The sequence below is a fragment of the Durio zibethinus genome, chromosome 26 (genome assembly GCF_047325235.1).
Source record: "Durio zibethinus cultivar Kanyao isolate XHJ-2024 chromosome 26, ASM4732523v1, whole genome shotgun sequence".
Lineage (NCBI taxonomy): Eukaryota > Viridiplantae > Streptophyta > Magnoliopsida > Malvales > Malvaceae > Durio > Durio zibethinus.
Window position 1 is genome coordinate 11,914,786 of NC_143187.1, and position 14,452 is coordinate 11,929,237.

General features: G+C 25.2%; 1 pseudogene across 1 annotated transcript in view; it reads left to right on the forward strand.

The window, feature by feature from the left end:
• The first annotated feature begins 6,030 nt into the window (after positions 1–6,030).
• The window catches only part of LOC111275168 (beta-glucosidase 46-like), a 35,241-nt pseudogene continuing 26,819 nt past the window's right edge, over positions 6,031–14,452 (forward strand). Inside the window, exons 1-3 of the transcript XR_016333939.1 lie at positions 6,031–6,309; positions 6,437–6,503; positions 6,695–6,756. The product of XR_016333939.1 is annotated as a beta-glucosidase 46-like (transcript). The remainder of the gene's footprint in view (positions 6,310–6,436; positions 6,504–6,694; positions 6,757–14,452) is intronic.

Genomic DNA, 14,452 nt, shown 5'->3' on the forward strand with positions numbered 1-14,452 from the left:
TATCTCTTTAGTTTCTCCAATATATTGAGTTTCTTTATCTACATGTATTTGAGAATTTTAGCTAAATGAATTATTTGTGCATAGATGAAATAGTTTATGAGAATTTAGTCAAAATGTTCTATAGTAATGCTACATGTATTGAGATTAAAAAGACTAGAAATAGATATTATCTTTATAGGTTCAAAACTTTTATGATGGGTAGAGAGATTGTGATCAATAAACAATTGTTGGTTGAAACTTTTATACTAGATGATGATGGGGACATAAACAGTAGGTGTAAAATATTAGATTTAGCTCAAGATATCTTTGGAAATGAAAACTTGAGAGTTGCTCTTATACTGGCTACTAAACTCTTTATACATGATATATTGTTGCATTTTATAATTACTCATGTTTTGGCATCATTTGGCACCCAATATTCAATTATTAGGAAATAAGATTACTGGTGGATATACAATATCAAACATGAGAAGAAACTCCATCTTGTGCACTTTATCTTTAATGACATTAATGAAAGTAGTACAAAACAGAGATTACACTTTGGTGTATAAGTTTGTTATAAGTAATCTATTGAAAAAATTGGGTATTAATACTAGGAGCGATAAAGAGATTGTTTTTAATGACCCATTTAGCATTCTTAGAGTTCATACTTTGAACAGTATGCATTACATACAAAATGTAGTTAGATTATGGATTAAAAATATAAAAATTAAGGCTGTGCAAGAAAAAAAAAAAGCATGATGTTCCTGATGTACCTCAAGAAGAACCTTCTAGTCCATTATTTGATATTTAAGGTGCACTACAAATTATGATTGTTTAAATGAATAGCTTACACTTTAAGGTTGGAGACATGAACTCAAGACTTGAAAAATAAAGTTAAATCAAAATACCATGACTGAAGAAATTTGCTAAATAAGGACTGAGATAAACTAGCACTTCCACCATTTCTCACCTTATCCCCTTCCTCAATGATCCACTTTGATGTCATGCCTTAGATGTTCTCCCCACATATCTATCTTTTTAAGTTTTAATTTTTTTTAAAGACAATTTGAAATATGTTTTTAAACCTTGATATTTAACGTTTATTTTAATAATAAATGCATTTCATTCTCATAATGGCACTAGGTATATTGCATTGGAATTGGTTTAAAATTGATGTTATGTGGAAATTAGTATATTGATTGATTTGTTATCGCATTGAGTTATGGAATTAAGTTGATTTGATTTGAATATATATTGAACTTATTATTGCCTTGAATTGATTGCCATATTACTTTAATTGTCTTGATCTTTTTGGTATGACAAAAATGGGGAGAAGTAATCAAATGAAAAATTCTTGTTGAAACAAGGTTTGCAATAAAGGGTCATTTGATGACTTGATCACTTGTTATAGGAGGAGTAATTCTAAATGGATATATCGATATTGCCTTATTTATTAATGATCTTGATATTGATAGTTATATTCTTGTTCTTAGCTTGTTTTAAATTTTTTTTTTGCTTAAATTCAGGGAGAACCTACTTTTCAAATAGAAAAAAAATTTAAAACAAAATTTTCACTTAGTTTTGTCATATTAAAAAGGGGGAGATTGTTAACCTTAAATTAATAAAAGGTTTTGACTTGACGAAACAAAAATTTACCTAACTTGAATCAAATTTATCTTATCTCAAATTGAACATTTTTTTAGCTTTCTATCTTGCCAAAAATTATTTTTAAACTAAAGCAAAACATATTCTAGAAATAAAAATGAACTTTTGGACAATTTGGGATAGAAGGGATCGATCCCCTTACATGACCTGATCGATCCTCTGGCTAAAGATCAATCAATTTTTCTTCTAGTAGCTTATTTCGTGCAAGTTTTTCAAAAATCAATCAATCCCCTCTCTGTAGGGACTGATTGGTTAGGTTTTCTAAATGACCGATCGATCTTTTCTTTAAAAAGATTGATCCATTTTTTATCTAGAAGCAAAAAAAGCTTTAAAATTACAGAAGGGATAAATCCTCTACATAAGGGATCGATCAGGTTCCTTATTTGATCGATCGGGGTACTTTGATGATGCATAAAATTGGTTTGATTTTCAACTAACCCAATAGATCCCCTATATGAGGGGATTAATCCTATAGTGCCCTGAAAACCCTAATGGTTATTATTTTGTCTGAAATTTTACAAGTTTCAAGCATTAAATGCAAGTAATGGCTATCTTCATCTTTCAACATATAAATAAAGGTTTCCCACTGTATTTGAAGAGTATAAAAAGCTAAGAAAACTCATTCTTTCTATCTATCATCTTCTTCAAGCATTAAAGAACATTTTAGAAAAAGAAAAGTGCAAAAATTTCATCTTGTATCTATTTTTCTCTTAATATTCTTTCTAATCTTGATGTGCACTTCAAATTAGCAAACATCCAACCTTATAGAGGTTCTTTGAGTTTGCAAAACATTTTAAAAATTTGTATTATGAGACTATAAGCTTAAGGGAAAGGATAACCCTTAAGAGTTTATGTTGTTGATTGTATAGAGCTTTAAAGAGCTAGGTTGTAACTTTTAACACATAGTGGATCAAACTTCTTGGTAAATAAGGTTAAAGAAGATGACGTAGGTTCCTAAAAGAAAGGTCAAATCTCTATAAATTTGAGTGTTTGATCTTTTATCTCTATTTCTTGTTTTTAAGATTATTAGTTCTCATATTTATTGTATTTATTTGATTAAAAAAATTGATTTGTGAATTTTGTGCTTATTGAATATTGAATTTACAAAAAATTATTATTAACCAATTCATTTTTTTTTGCTTTTAATTCAAGTCTTTGAACTAATATATGCTATTCTTGGAATGCTACCTAGGACTACCCTACCATGAAGTACAAGTTTTTTATCTAGCATTTTTTAAAAGTGAGACCCATACTTCTCTGTTTTTGTTGGGGCTTGCTTTTGTGTTTTATTTTTCGAGTAGCATTTTCAAATTTTTTATCGTTTTAATGTATTTTAATTTTTTTATTTCAATGGAATTCATTATTTTTTAGAATCCCACAATTCTATTATATTTCTTGTGATATTTATTTTTTTTATTTTCGATGGCACATTTCTTTTCTTATTTTTTTTAAATGTTTCATATATTGTCTTAATTTTTTTTATTACATCCACTTTATCCTAATTTTTTTTTTAAAAAATTAATTTAACTTTTTACATTTTTGTTAGACCCTATTGATACAATGGTATACCACTTTTTTTTTTCAGTTTTAAAATTTTTCTATTTTTTCCTTATATATTTAATACATCATTTTTTAGATTTTATTTTTTTGCTTGACTCACTTGATATCAAAGTTATATTACGTACCAAGTAATTCATTCTTTTTTTGCTTTTTATTTTTTTTTCTATTTACAAATTTTCTCTTTTTTATTAATAAATATTTTAACATATTTTTCATTTTATAAATGTTGGGACCATTTGATATTATTATTATTAAAAATATATATTTTTTAGTTTTTTTTTTCTTTTATATTTGATATTTAAAAAAAACAATATTAATTGAGATGTTAATGTCACATCTGAATTTTATTTGTTTTATTTTTTCTTATTTTAGCCTTTTTTAAATTCATAATATAAAGTTTTCAAAAATAAAATAATTATTCCTGATGTAATGTTCGCTTACTCAACTTTCTTTTTATTTTGCCTTCTCGTCAGTTTTTTTATTTTTCTTAAGTTTTTCTCTTCCGTTTTTTCTTTTTATATTTAATAAATATTTTTATATTTATATTTTTTATGAGTAGGACCAATTTTATATTAATAATAAAGATAGCTTTTTGTATCTTTTTGTAATTAGAAAATTTTGTACGCAGGTGTAAACTCAGCATCTAGATTTGGTCTTTTTAATATTTTATAGTATAAGAAAAATATTATTTTTAATCAATAATATCAAATTAGCCCTTTGATAAAAATCATAATATAAACTAAAAAAATATTAAATATAAAAAAGTAAATTAAAATAAAAAAATATAAATCTATAATATAAATTTTTAAGGAAAGTTCAATGTTATTAATATCATGTGACAACTCAACTTTTTCCTTTTCATTATTACTATTACTATTATTTTATTTTTGGTAATTTTTTAATTTTTTTATTTAGATTATTTTTTTTAAAAAATAACTTATGTGTACACTTAACAACCTATTTTGCTTTTTTTATATTTTAGGTTTTTTTAATCAAATAATTGACAACAATGACAATCGATAAATTAATTTTTAAAAATAAATTTTAAGAGAGATATGTATGATAAAATAACTCACATTCGATTAATGTCGATTCATCTGAATCTGATAGATGCATTTTTTTTTATTTGAGATCAAATCGATGTTCTTTCATGAAAAGTTAATGTCAAGTCAAATACGGATTTATGATGTCCTGTATTATCTTGCCCATATATGTTAATTTATATTTTAAATTATTTATTTAATTTTATATTTGTATTTATATATTATATTAATAAAGTTATTATTTAGCACCTTAATTTAATAAAAAAAGCTATATTTATGTATAATTAAGATGTAATCCATCAATCCATTCATCCATTGTATAAATTTGATTTATTTTGATTTTTGTTTGACTCTTATTTGAAGTCTTAATGTATCATCTTATGTTTTTTTCCTTTTTTTTCTTTTAACTTTTTATAATTTTTTTATTAAATAAATTTTGTGAGAAAATTAATATAGTTGCCCATGTGACCTCGTAGTTTGTTTTTTACTTTCAATTTTTTATCTAATAAATTTTATAACAAAAAGAGCCAATTCATAATAATAGTAAAATAATTTATATTCGATAAATCTTTATTCAATTTGGACGTCTATATAATAACCTCAAAGGGTTTTCTTTTTCTTTTTTTCTTTTTTAAATTTTTTAACATTCATTTTTTATTTTTCCTTTTTCCTTTTTTGTCTTTTTAATAAAAGTAATTTTGTTAAAAAAAAAAAATTAGGGATGTATCCATGTGGTATCCCATTTTAGTTATTTTATCCCATTTTAGTTTATTTTAACTTTCATATTTTATATTTTTTAATAAAATAAATTCTGCAACTCAAAATGTCAATTAATTTTATATTTTACGAGTTTTGATTCATCTTAATCTCATAAATGGATAATTTTTAAAATCAAGATTGAATTAAGAGAGATTAAGTTTTTTAAAAAAAGATGAGATCATGTTGGAAATATGTTTATGGTTTTTTGTTCTAACCCATTTCAAAGTATATATACAAATATATTTTTTATTATTTATTTAATTCTATACATATTATGTCTTATATTAATAAAGTAATTATTTTTAATTTAATTTATGTAATTTTTATTTTAAACTCAATACGAAATTTCAATGTAGCACCATTTATTTACTCATTTTTACTTTTTTTTTTTTTTACTTTTTGCATTTACTCTTTTCTCACTTTTTACATTTTTTATTTTTTAGATTAATTTTATGGAAAAAATTAAATCAATTAAGATATACATATTTTATCTTGTTTGTTTTTCTTTCCTTTTATTTTTTTAAATTTGATAAATTTTGCAACAAAAAACAATAAATAGATATGACAAAAAAAATTTACTGCGATTAAATCAAATAATTCAAAGCACGACATTATAATGATATAAAAAAATATAAAAAAGTGACATATTAGAATTTTAGTAAAAAATATATATGAGTTTAAGATAAATAAAAAAGATATATTTTATATTTTTTGTGTTAACACGAATAGTAACATATAATTTTTATATAAAATATAATATAAATATATAAATTTTTATTTTTTTATATAACATGAACATAAAAATTATCAGATTTATCTACATCAATATGCGATCATTATATATATATATATATATATATATATATTGAGATGGAGTATTATATATATATATATATATATATATATATATATATATTGAGATGGAGTATACTCCATTGCATAGTAGACTAATAAACGTTGCATTGACTTGTCTTCGTGGCGTCGGTATAAATGTAGGCCCATTTCATCCAAACTAGTGTCTCTGTCTCTGGTCCATGGAGAAGGCTATATGTTATCCCTATATGCTTATACGGAGATTGAGATATTTTCTAGTTTTCTATTATTTAGTAATTGCAGACAACAACTGCTTAGGACAGCCATGGATGCTTCCATAAAGCTTTATATTGGTTTCTTTCTCTTACAGATGTTCTTCTTACCTCCCTCCATTTCATCCAAGCTGCTAACTCGTAAACAAAGCTTGGGTAATCCGTCTGGATTTCCTTCCAACTTTCTCCTCGGAACAGCCTCTTCTGCTTACCAGGTTTGCTTCAACCATCTTTAATCTGCTAATACTCATTAACTATATAACCAATGAACCTTAGGAAAAAGAAACCATAATAGACATATAATGCTGAAATGTTTCTTGTTCTTTAATTTTGGGTTTGCAGTATGAAGGAGGTTACATGAGTGATGGTAAAGGTTTGAACAATTGGGATGTCTATTCCCACAAACCAGGTTATTTAATTCCACCTCTCCTACGTTTAGCAGCAGCGTTCATGGTCTCTGATCATTACAAAAAAAAAAGGAAAAAACTTTATAATTTGCAAAAGGTCTTTGACTATATAGAAATTGACCCTGAATTTTATATTTTTATTAGTTATAATTTCCATTTCTACAACAAAGAGATGATATAATTGATATTGCAGGAAACATAATCGTTGATGGAAGCAATGGAGACGTAGCTGTGGACCATTATCATCAGTATTTGGTATGTACGCCAAGCTACTTCCACTTGCATATTTAATTTAGTCCTAACTTTTTCATTTTTTATTTTTATTATTTATTATGCATGTTTTAATCATTTAGAATGTTATTATTTGTACCTCAACAATTATTCAATACACCTCTTATTTTTAATACTTTATTTTTTACTCAATACACATTATACCTAAAATATAAATTTATAAAAAAAACTCAAACATCCCATCTCCTTTTCTCTTATGCCTTATCTCGTCTCTCTCTCTTTTTCTAATGGAAAACTTAAAAGATTTTAAGCCCAATTAAATCGAATTCAAAATTTTTTTTATCAATTTGAAGTTAAAAATATAAAATTAAAGGTAAATTATTTATTGCTTTTGTTTGATTCGTGTTTAATTTCATAAAATTTTATATTAAAATATTTAGATGAGATTCGAAATTTTAAAGAATAAATTTTTTGAAAATTTTAAAAGTTTTTGAAAATAAATATTTAGGAGCCTTTAAGAGTGTCCGAAAATAAATTTTCAGAAAAAACGTAAAAAATAAAAATATTAACTATTAAATATTTAAATAATTTTATTAAAACTTAAAAAATTGAAATTATCGATAAGAAGGCGGGGTAAAAATATAAATGCTCCATTATTTAATCCCAAAAAAATTTATACTTATGGGTCAATACTCCAGAAACCCCCCCCCCCTCTCCCCAACCAAATCATTTGATTTTGACCAATTAAATACAGTATTATTTACCTTTTTGCAATTTAAATAATAACTGATGATAGTAGCACTGTGGTTAGCACATCGGCTTGATTGGATATAACTCGTTTAAAATATGCAAACAGGTTGTGTTAGGTGAGACACTGACCTTTCGGCTTATTACCTGGAATGTAATGGATTCCAGTTTGTGGTATGGAAATGAGAACAGGGTATATTTAGCCAATTTAAGTTTAGTTGATACGCCATTTCAGGTCGCTGCCTTTTGTTTGATTTTGTTTGATTATAAGTGATAATTATAAATTTAATTAAGACATTGAACAAGGGATGAAGTGAATTTTCTTGTAAAAGATGTAATGGTTTTTCTTTTTCTCTAAAATTCCAAGTTGGCTTTTAAAATTAGGTCATAAAAAATAAATGGGTTTTTTATTACGTTCTAAAAATGGATTTTTTAGGTTTAAAAGTATGTTAAAATAATAAAAAAATCTTGAACTTTATAATTTTATTTAAATAAATTTTTATATTTTTATTACATTTAAATAAATTTTTAATTTTTAATTTGTATTCAAATAAATTTTTAAATTTTTAATTTGTAGTCAAATAAGTTTTTAACACAAATTATTTTTTCATTTGAAATAAAAAGTTTATTTACATAAAGATATATTTGAATATCATAAAAATATAAAATTTTATTTTAAAAAATATAAAAAATTTTAAAATCTCTTTTAATAGAAAAAACTAATTTGGCAGTTGCCCCGCCCCCCCCCCCCCCCCCCAAAAAAAAGGGGGTTTTTGTTATGCTTTAAAAAGCGTTGTTTGATTTTAAATGTTTTTTACACTACTCTATTTGTGCATCTTTTATCTTATTCTCTTGTTTTTCAGTCTTCTCTTTCGTTTTTCTTTTTTTTTTTTCCAAAAATTTCAAAATATGTGCCTTTGTTGTTCTATCTTTAATTATCCCATTTTTTAAGAAAAAAAAATGATAAAGGTATGTATGCCCAATAATCTTTCTTCCTAAGAAGGTAAGAATATAAGCAAATAGAATATTAACAAAATAACATATGTTCATAATTTATTCGTTTATTTTTATATTTATTTAAACTTGATTCATGTTCAGTAAAACAATTACTTTATTCATTTGAGTTCGGTTCATTTAAATAATAGGATGTTCGTATTCGATTTATGTTCGGCTTGATTAAGTTAAATGAATTCATTTGTAAATATTAAAAGAGCATGCTCACAAATATATATCATTTATCATTTATATATAAAAGTGTGAACTTTAAAAATATTAAAAGTGAATGACATAAATATCTTTATAAATTTTAAGAAATAACAAATTTACTTTTAAATTTCTAGCATTTTTATTTATTTAATAAAAATTATTTATCATTAAATATATAGCTTTTATTAGTTAGTTATTTAAATTTAAATCTAAAAGTAATAAAAATAAATATGCCTTCATAAATTTTAAAAAATAAAAAATTTATCTTTCAATTTTTAGCATTTATTTATTTATTTAATAAAGATTATTTGTCATTAAATATATAGTTTTTTACTTGTTATTTTTTTAAATTTAAATCAATTAAAAATTTACAAATAAAATTTATATCAAATTAAACTACACTAAAATTTATTTGTAGGATATGGTGGATGTATTTTTGAAAATTAACCCAAATTTACTTTTTATCTTTTTTTTTTTTTAGATTTTTGTTGTTCAATTTCATAAGTAATAATTCAATCAAATTGATATAAAACACATTTGTCATCCTATGGACTGTGATATACTATAAGTCCGCGATATTGAACAAAACATAGACAAAATCTTTCTCCTATTGCTCAATTACTAATTGTTTTAGTCTAAATTATTAGATCATAACGAGCATGCCTTTAAAACATTTAACTTTATTTTAAGTAAACCATATAATTTTTTATTTTCAAGATACAATTTAATTTATTCCTTATCTTCTTTAGTGGTACATATTATGAATCCTTAAATATATTTATATTTTTTATTTATTTAATTTAGATTAATTAAAATTAAAGTTCATACAAAATAATAAATTAAATTATCAAAAAATGATTAAGAAATAATAATTCACGCATTGTGTTAAGTTTGTATGTTTGATTTTTTTTATAATAAATATTCTTTTATATGTTTAATGATTGCAATTGTTGATTTCATTTCCTACAATATTTCTAATCACTATATACAATCACGCTTTAACATTACAATGTGAAGAATAATCTAATAATATATTGAACAACACCATATATAAAAAATAATGCAAAAGACTTATTTGATTTGCGGAAGCAACACTGATTTGATTCACTGGTCAAGGGCAATATCACTCATCCAAAAATTGCATTATCCACAGCGTAAGCCCTTAAACACTGAATCACAAAATTCCTCAGAGAGTTTCCTTCTCTATGCGAATCTCTCTATTTTTCTCTCTTATTCTCTATGTGACTCATTACATAGTTCCATATGAATGAGACTTATCTCATTCTTGATTTGGATGAACATATTTATCGTTTTTGTTTTTTATCATGGCCGAACACCATGTCTTATTGAGAAAAAAAAAAGACCGTGGCATATTCATGTCTCAAGAACCTTTTTTTTTTTTTTTTCATGTTTTTCTAATATGAATGGTTTCCATTTTTCATGAATGAGAGAAGTGCTTTAGGTTTTTGTCCATTTTATTTCAAAGACAATAATCACTTAAGGTAGTTGTTTTGTTTTAAATCAAAACCCATTCATAACTACCTCATAACTGCCCTTTGGTAGTTATTTATCATATAGGATTTTGCTCACCTATTATGGGTGGCAATTTCCTACATCTGCCACTTGCATAGAGTGGCTAACAAACTCTCATGGTTAAGAGAACTTTTTTAACTCTTTGCAATAGGTTTATACAAGGAAATAAGCCATGCGACTAGCATACTTCGAGAACTTATTTGCTTTATGACTATTAAGTGTATATAGCAGCTTAAAATTACATCTAGTTACTTATACAATTGTTAGGTATATATAATAACTCTCAAGTACAGGTAGAGCAAGTATATAGCACTATAGATCCATTCAATCACATTTCAAGTTCTTCACAATATTTTTTTTATCATATTGCATGATATACTAATGTATTCACAATTATATTCAGCGTCTCAAATATAATTGGTCGACTTATGAATGCAATTAAATGTGACACTAAAATGATCTTCCCTTATTCTATAATCTCTTTATTTCAATTCAATTGTTATCTAGATATGTCTCTTTCAATCGAATCATCCATTACAATTGGCAATAATCCAATATAGCTAACATTGAACTGAAATTTTAAAAAATAGTCGAAAGCCCTAAGGGTACTAAATATGAGATCTTATGATCTCAAGGGTCTCACACAACAACAAGTAGAGATCTATTCTTCTGTTACCCTTATTAGTCGAATAATGTACATGTGGTATAAAACAGTTGCTGCGGTACTTTTCTTTTTTAAGGAACATATGTTTTTACCATTAAATATCAATACTATACAGGTGATAGTTCAAATACTTTCATTATCTAACTTAAGTCCATAATTTTATTTGATTTCACATAATCAATCGAACTTTCACCTGGAATTTAAGACAAACAAGTGAACTGTGGGATTATTCACTTTTAGTCGTAAATTTCAATATCAACTGACTTTATCTTGATCCTTTATCAAGATGATTCCATTTTAAGTTTGGGCTTTCAATCTATGACTTAAAACTAATTTCCTCTCATGGTGCCAAACCATTAAGGTGATTACCTGTGAGATAAGGCAAATAATTTGTTTGACATATCGTACAAATCATATCGTATTTGTACATATACATATACATGTGTATATTTTACAAAACAAAGCACTAAACTTTAACCACATTAATCGCATTCAATATAAATCACAACTCAAATGGAAAAAAAATCGTAAGTTGTTCACATGGAACATTTTAATCGACACATTCTTATCTACGCAACTCTAAAGGTTTTATATGGCTATGAAACATATCTTATGCATAAGCTTAGTTAATGGATCTATAATTGTCTTACGCATAGAAATGTACTTATTGACTTTATTTTATACAACCATGTCTCTTACAAAATTATATTTGGTATCTTTTTGTTTGGTCTTTGAAATTCGTTTGTGAATATAATTGCCACTCAACTATTGTAATTCACTAACATTAAGTTAAACTTATCTTTTTCAATTCTCAAAATATTAAAAAATCTTATAAGCCAAACAACCTCTTGTATTGCCACTGAAAATGCTATAAATTCAGCTTTCATTGCGGATAGTGCTATTCAAGTCTCTTTCTTACTGATCTAAGATATAGTCCAATATTCAATAAGAAAGCATAGCCAAAGGTAGATTTTTCTTTCATTTAAATCTCTTCTCCAATTGGCATCCATATAACCAATTAAATGCAGACTATTTTTTTTATAGTACAATAAATAATCCATAATGCCTTTATGATACCTTAATATTCTTTTCATGGCTTTTCTATGGGCTTGACCTAGATTGGATTAATATTTGCTTAACATGCTCACGACATGATAGATGTTTGACCTTGTGCACATCATAACAAACATAAAGCTTTTAATAGCACTAGAGTATGAAACTTTTATCATTTACTCCTTTACGTTGTGGAGCCGCAAGACACATTCTTCAGTTCAGCCTTCACCTTTTGCCATAAGAGTATTAATTGGCTTGTAATCTTGTATACAAAATTGTTCAAGAATTTTTTTAATATATTATTCTTGTGAAAAAGAACAATTTCTTGAAACGATCTCTTTTGATTCCTAAACCAAGTATGTAAGATGCTTTATGCATATACTTTATTTCAAATTTGAAGATAACCAATTTTCACCATAGTGGAATACTTCTCATCATTTCTAGCCAACAATATGTCATCTACATAGAGTGACAAGATCACGAGCTTATCTATTACTCTTTTGACATATGCACAGCGATCTTTATCAATCATGATAAAATCATATGAAATTTCGCTTAATGAATAGTAATGTACCACTGCGTAAAAGATTCTTTAAGACATCATTTGCACACTTTTGTGCTATTGACCTCTATCAATGAAACATATAGGTCATTCTATATAGATTTTCTCTTTCAATTCTTCATTTAGAAAGGCACTTGTCACATCCATTTGATGTAACTCCAAACCTAAACATTCCATGGCTAGAATTGTGTCCTTTAGGTAAATCAATCAATTCTCATATATTATTTGATTTAGACTCCTCTTTTTTTCTTCTAATGTCTTTATCCATTTTTCTTTTGCTTGATTAGTGATCTTATGAAACAAATTCAACAAATTCATCAACATTAGCCATGCTGCCACTTGGATGACATACTATTGGTTATTGATCAGGAATGTGCATTAATTGATTTGCAACTTAGCAAATCATTTGCATCCTCAATCTCATAAAGAGAAATTTACTAACTCATCTCACCTTTATTTTGGAAATTTATTTTCCAAAAAAGTGGCATTCCAAGATTTAAAATTTAGTTAAACTTTCACTTGATTATTCATTTATGAACATATATCCTTTTAGAATGTTTAGATTAAGTTACAAATGTATTCTTTTTGCATTGTGGACCTAAAACATGCCATGTTAATAAGTAAACTCAAAAACATAGATAATACAACCTCAAGTTCTTAAGTTACTGAAATTGAATTTTTTACCAATCTACAATTCATAAGGAGTGATTATAACTAACTTGGAGAATAAATTGAATATATAGACAGTTGATAACAATACTTTACCTCAAAAGTGATTTACAAATTCATGTGAGCCAATATTGACCTAACCATTTTTAGAAGAGTTTTATTTCTTCTTTCTACAACATTGTTTTGTTGTAGAATCATTGAAATTGTAAACTACCTATTAGTATTATTTTCATCATATAACTGTCTAAACTAATCAAACAAGTAGTCACATTCACGATCAGTTTTCAAAGTTTTAAAGCTTTTATCTAATTGATTTTTCACAAAATATAAATACTTTCTAAAGCACTTTAAAGCTTTAAACTTGTGATGAATCAAATAGATAAAACTGAAATGTGTTATCATCAATAAATGTGATGAAATATTAACTTTCATTACGTGTCCTTACATACATTGGGATACAAATATCGAAATGTATCAATTGTAATGGAATTTCAACTCTAATTTCTTTATCAAATGATTTTCTTGTTAGTTTCCTTGCTTTACAGCTTACACATATCATATAAGGCATTGTAATCCCTCTTTTGCTAATCTATCCATTTTTTGTTGTGTCATATAACCAAGTTTAACCTACCAAACATTCACATTAATATTGGCGTAACAAAACCATTTAATAAACATCCAAATCCATAGTAATTTATTTTAAAAAATAAATCCATATTAATGTTATTAAAATTCATAACAAATCATAGCCAAAGAAAAATAGTAACAGAAACTAAATTCTATCAAATATCAAGAGCAAACAAGACATTACGTAAGATATGAGTTTTTTTAAACTTACACGTTAAATTAGTAGATGTCAACTCCCTTTACTTTAATCATTTAATTATTTCCTATTGGCATAGTGATTCTTTGTCTGGAGGGACCTAATCGTTAAACTCGAAGAAAATTTACGGAGTCACCACTAATTTTTTTTGTAAAATGTAATTGGCTTCCCAAAAGGTCATCTTTAATAAAAATTTCAAAATTAAATAAGATTTATTAAAAGAGGTTTTGGTTTGCGAAATTAGAATTGAATCCGAAAATACGGTTACAAATGAGGAAGGTATTAGTATCCTTACATCATCCATTCAAAAAATGATACCAATTAAACATGTGTTACCCAATTACTTTAATAATGAGGTCTTTTGATATTTAAAATTAATTTATTAAAATTTTTTTTATTTTTTATAAAAATTTCTTATTTTTCATTTTTTATAAAAATTTATTTTTAAAAATATTTTATAAAT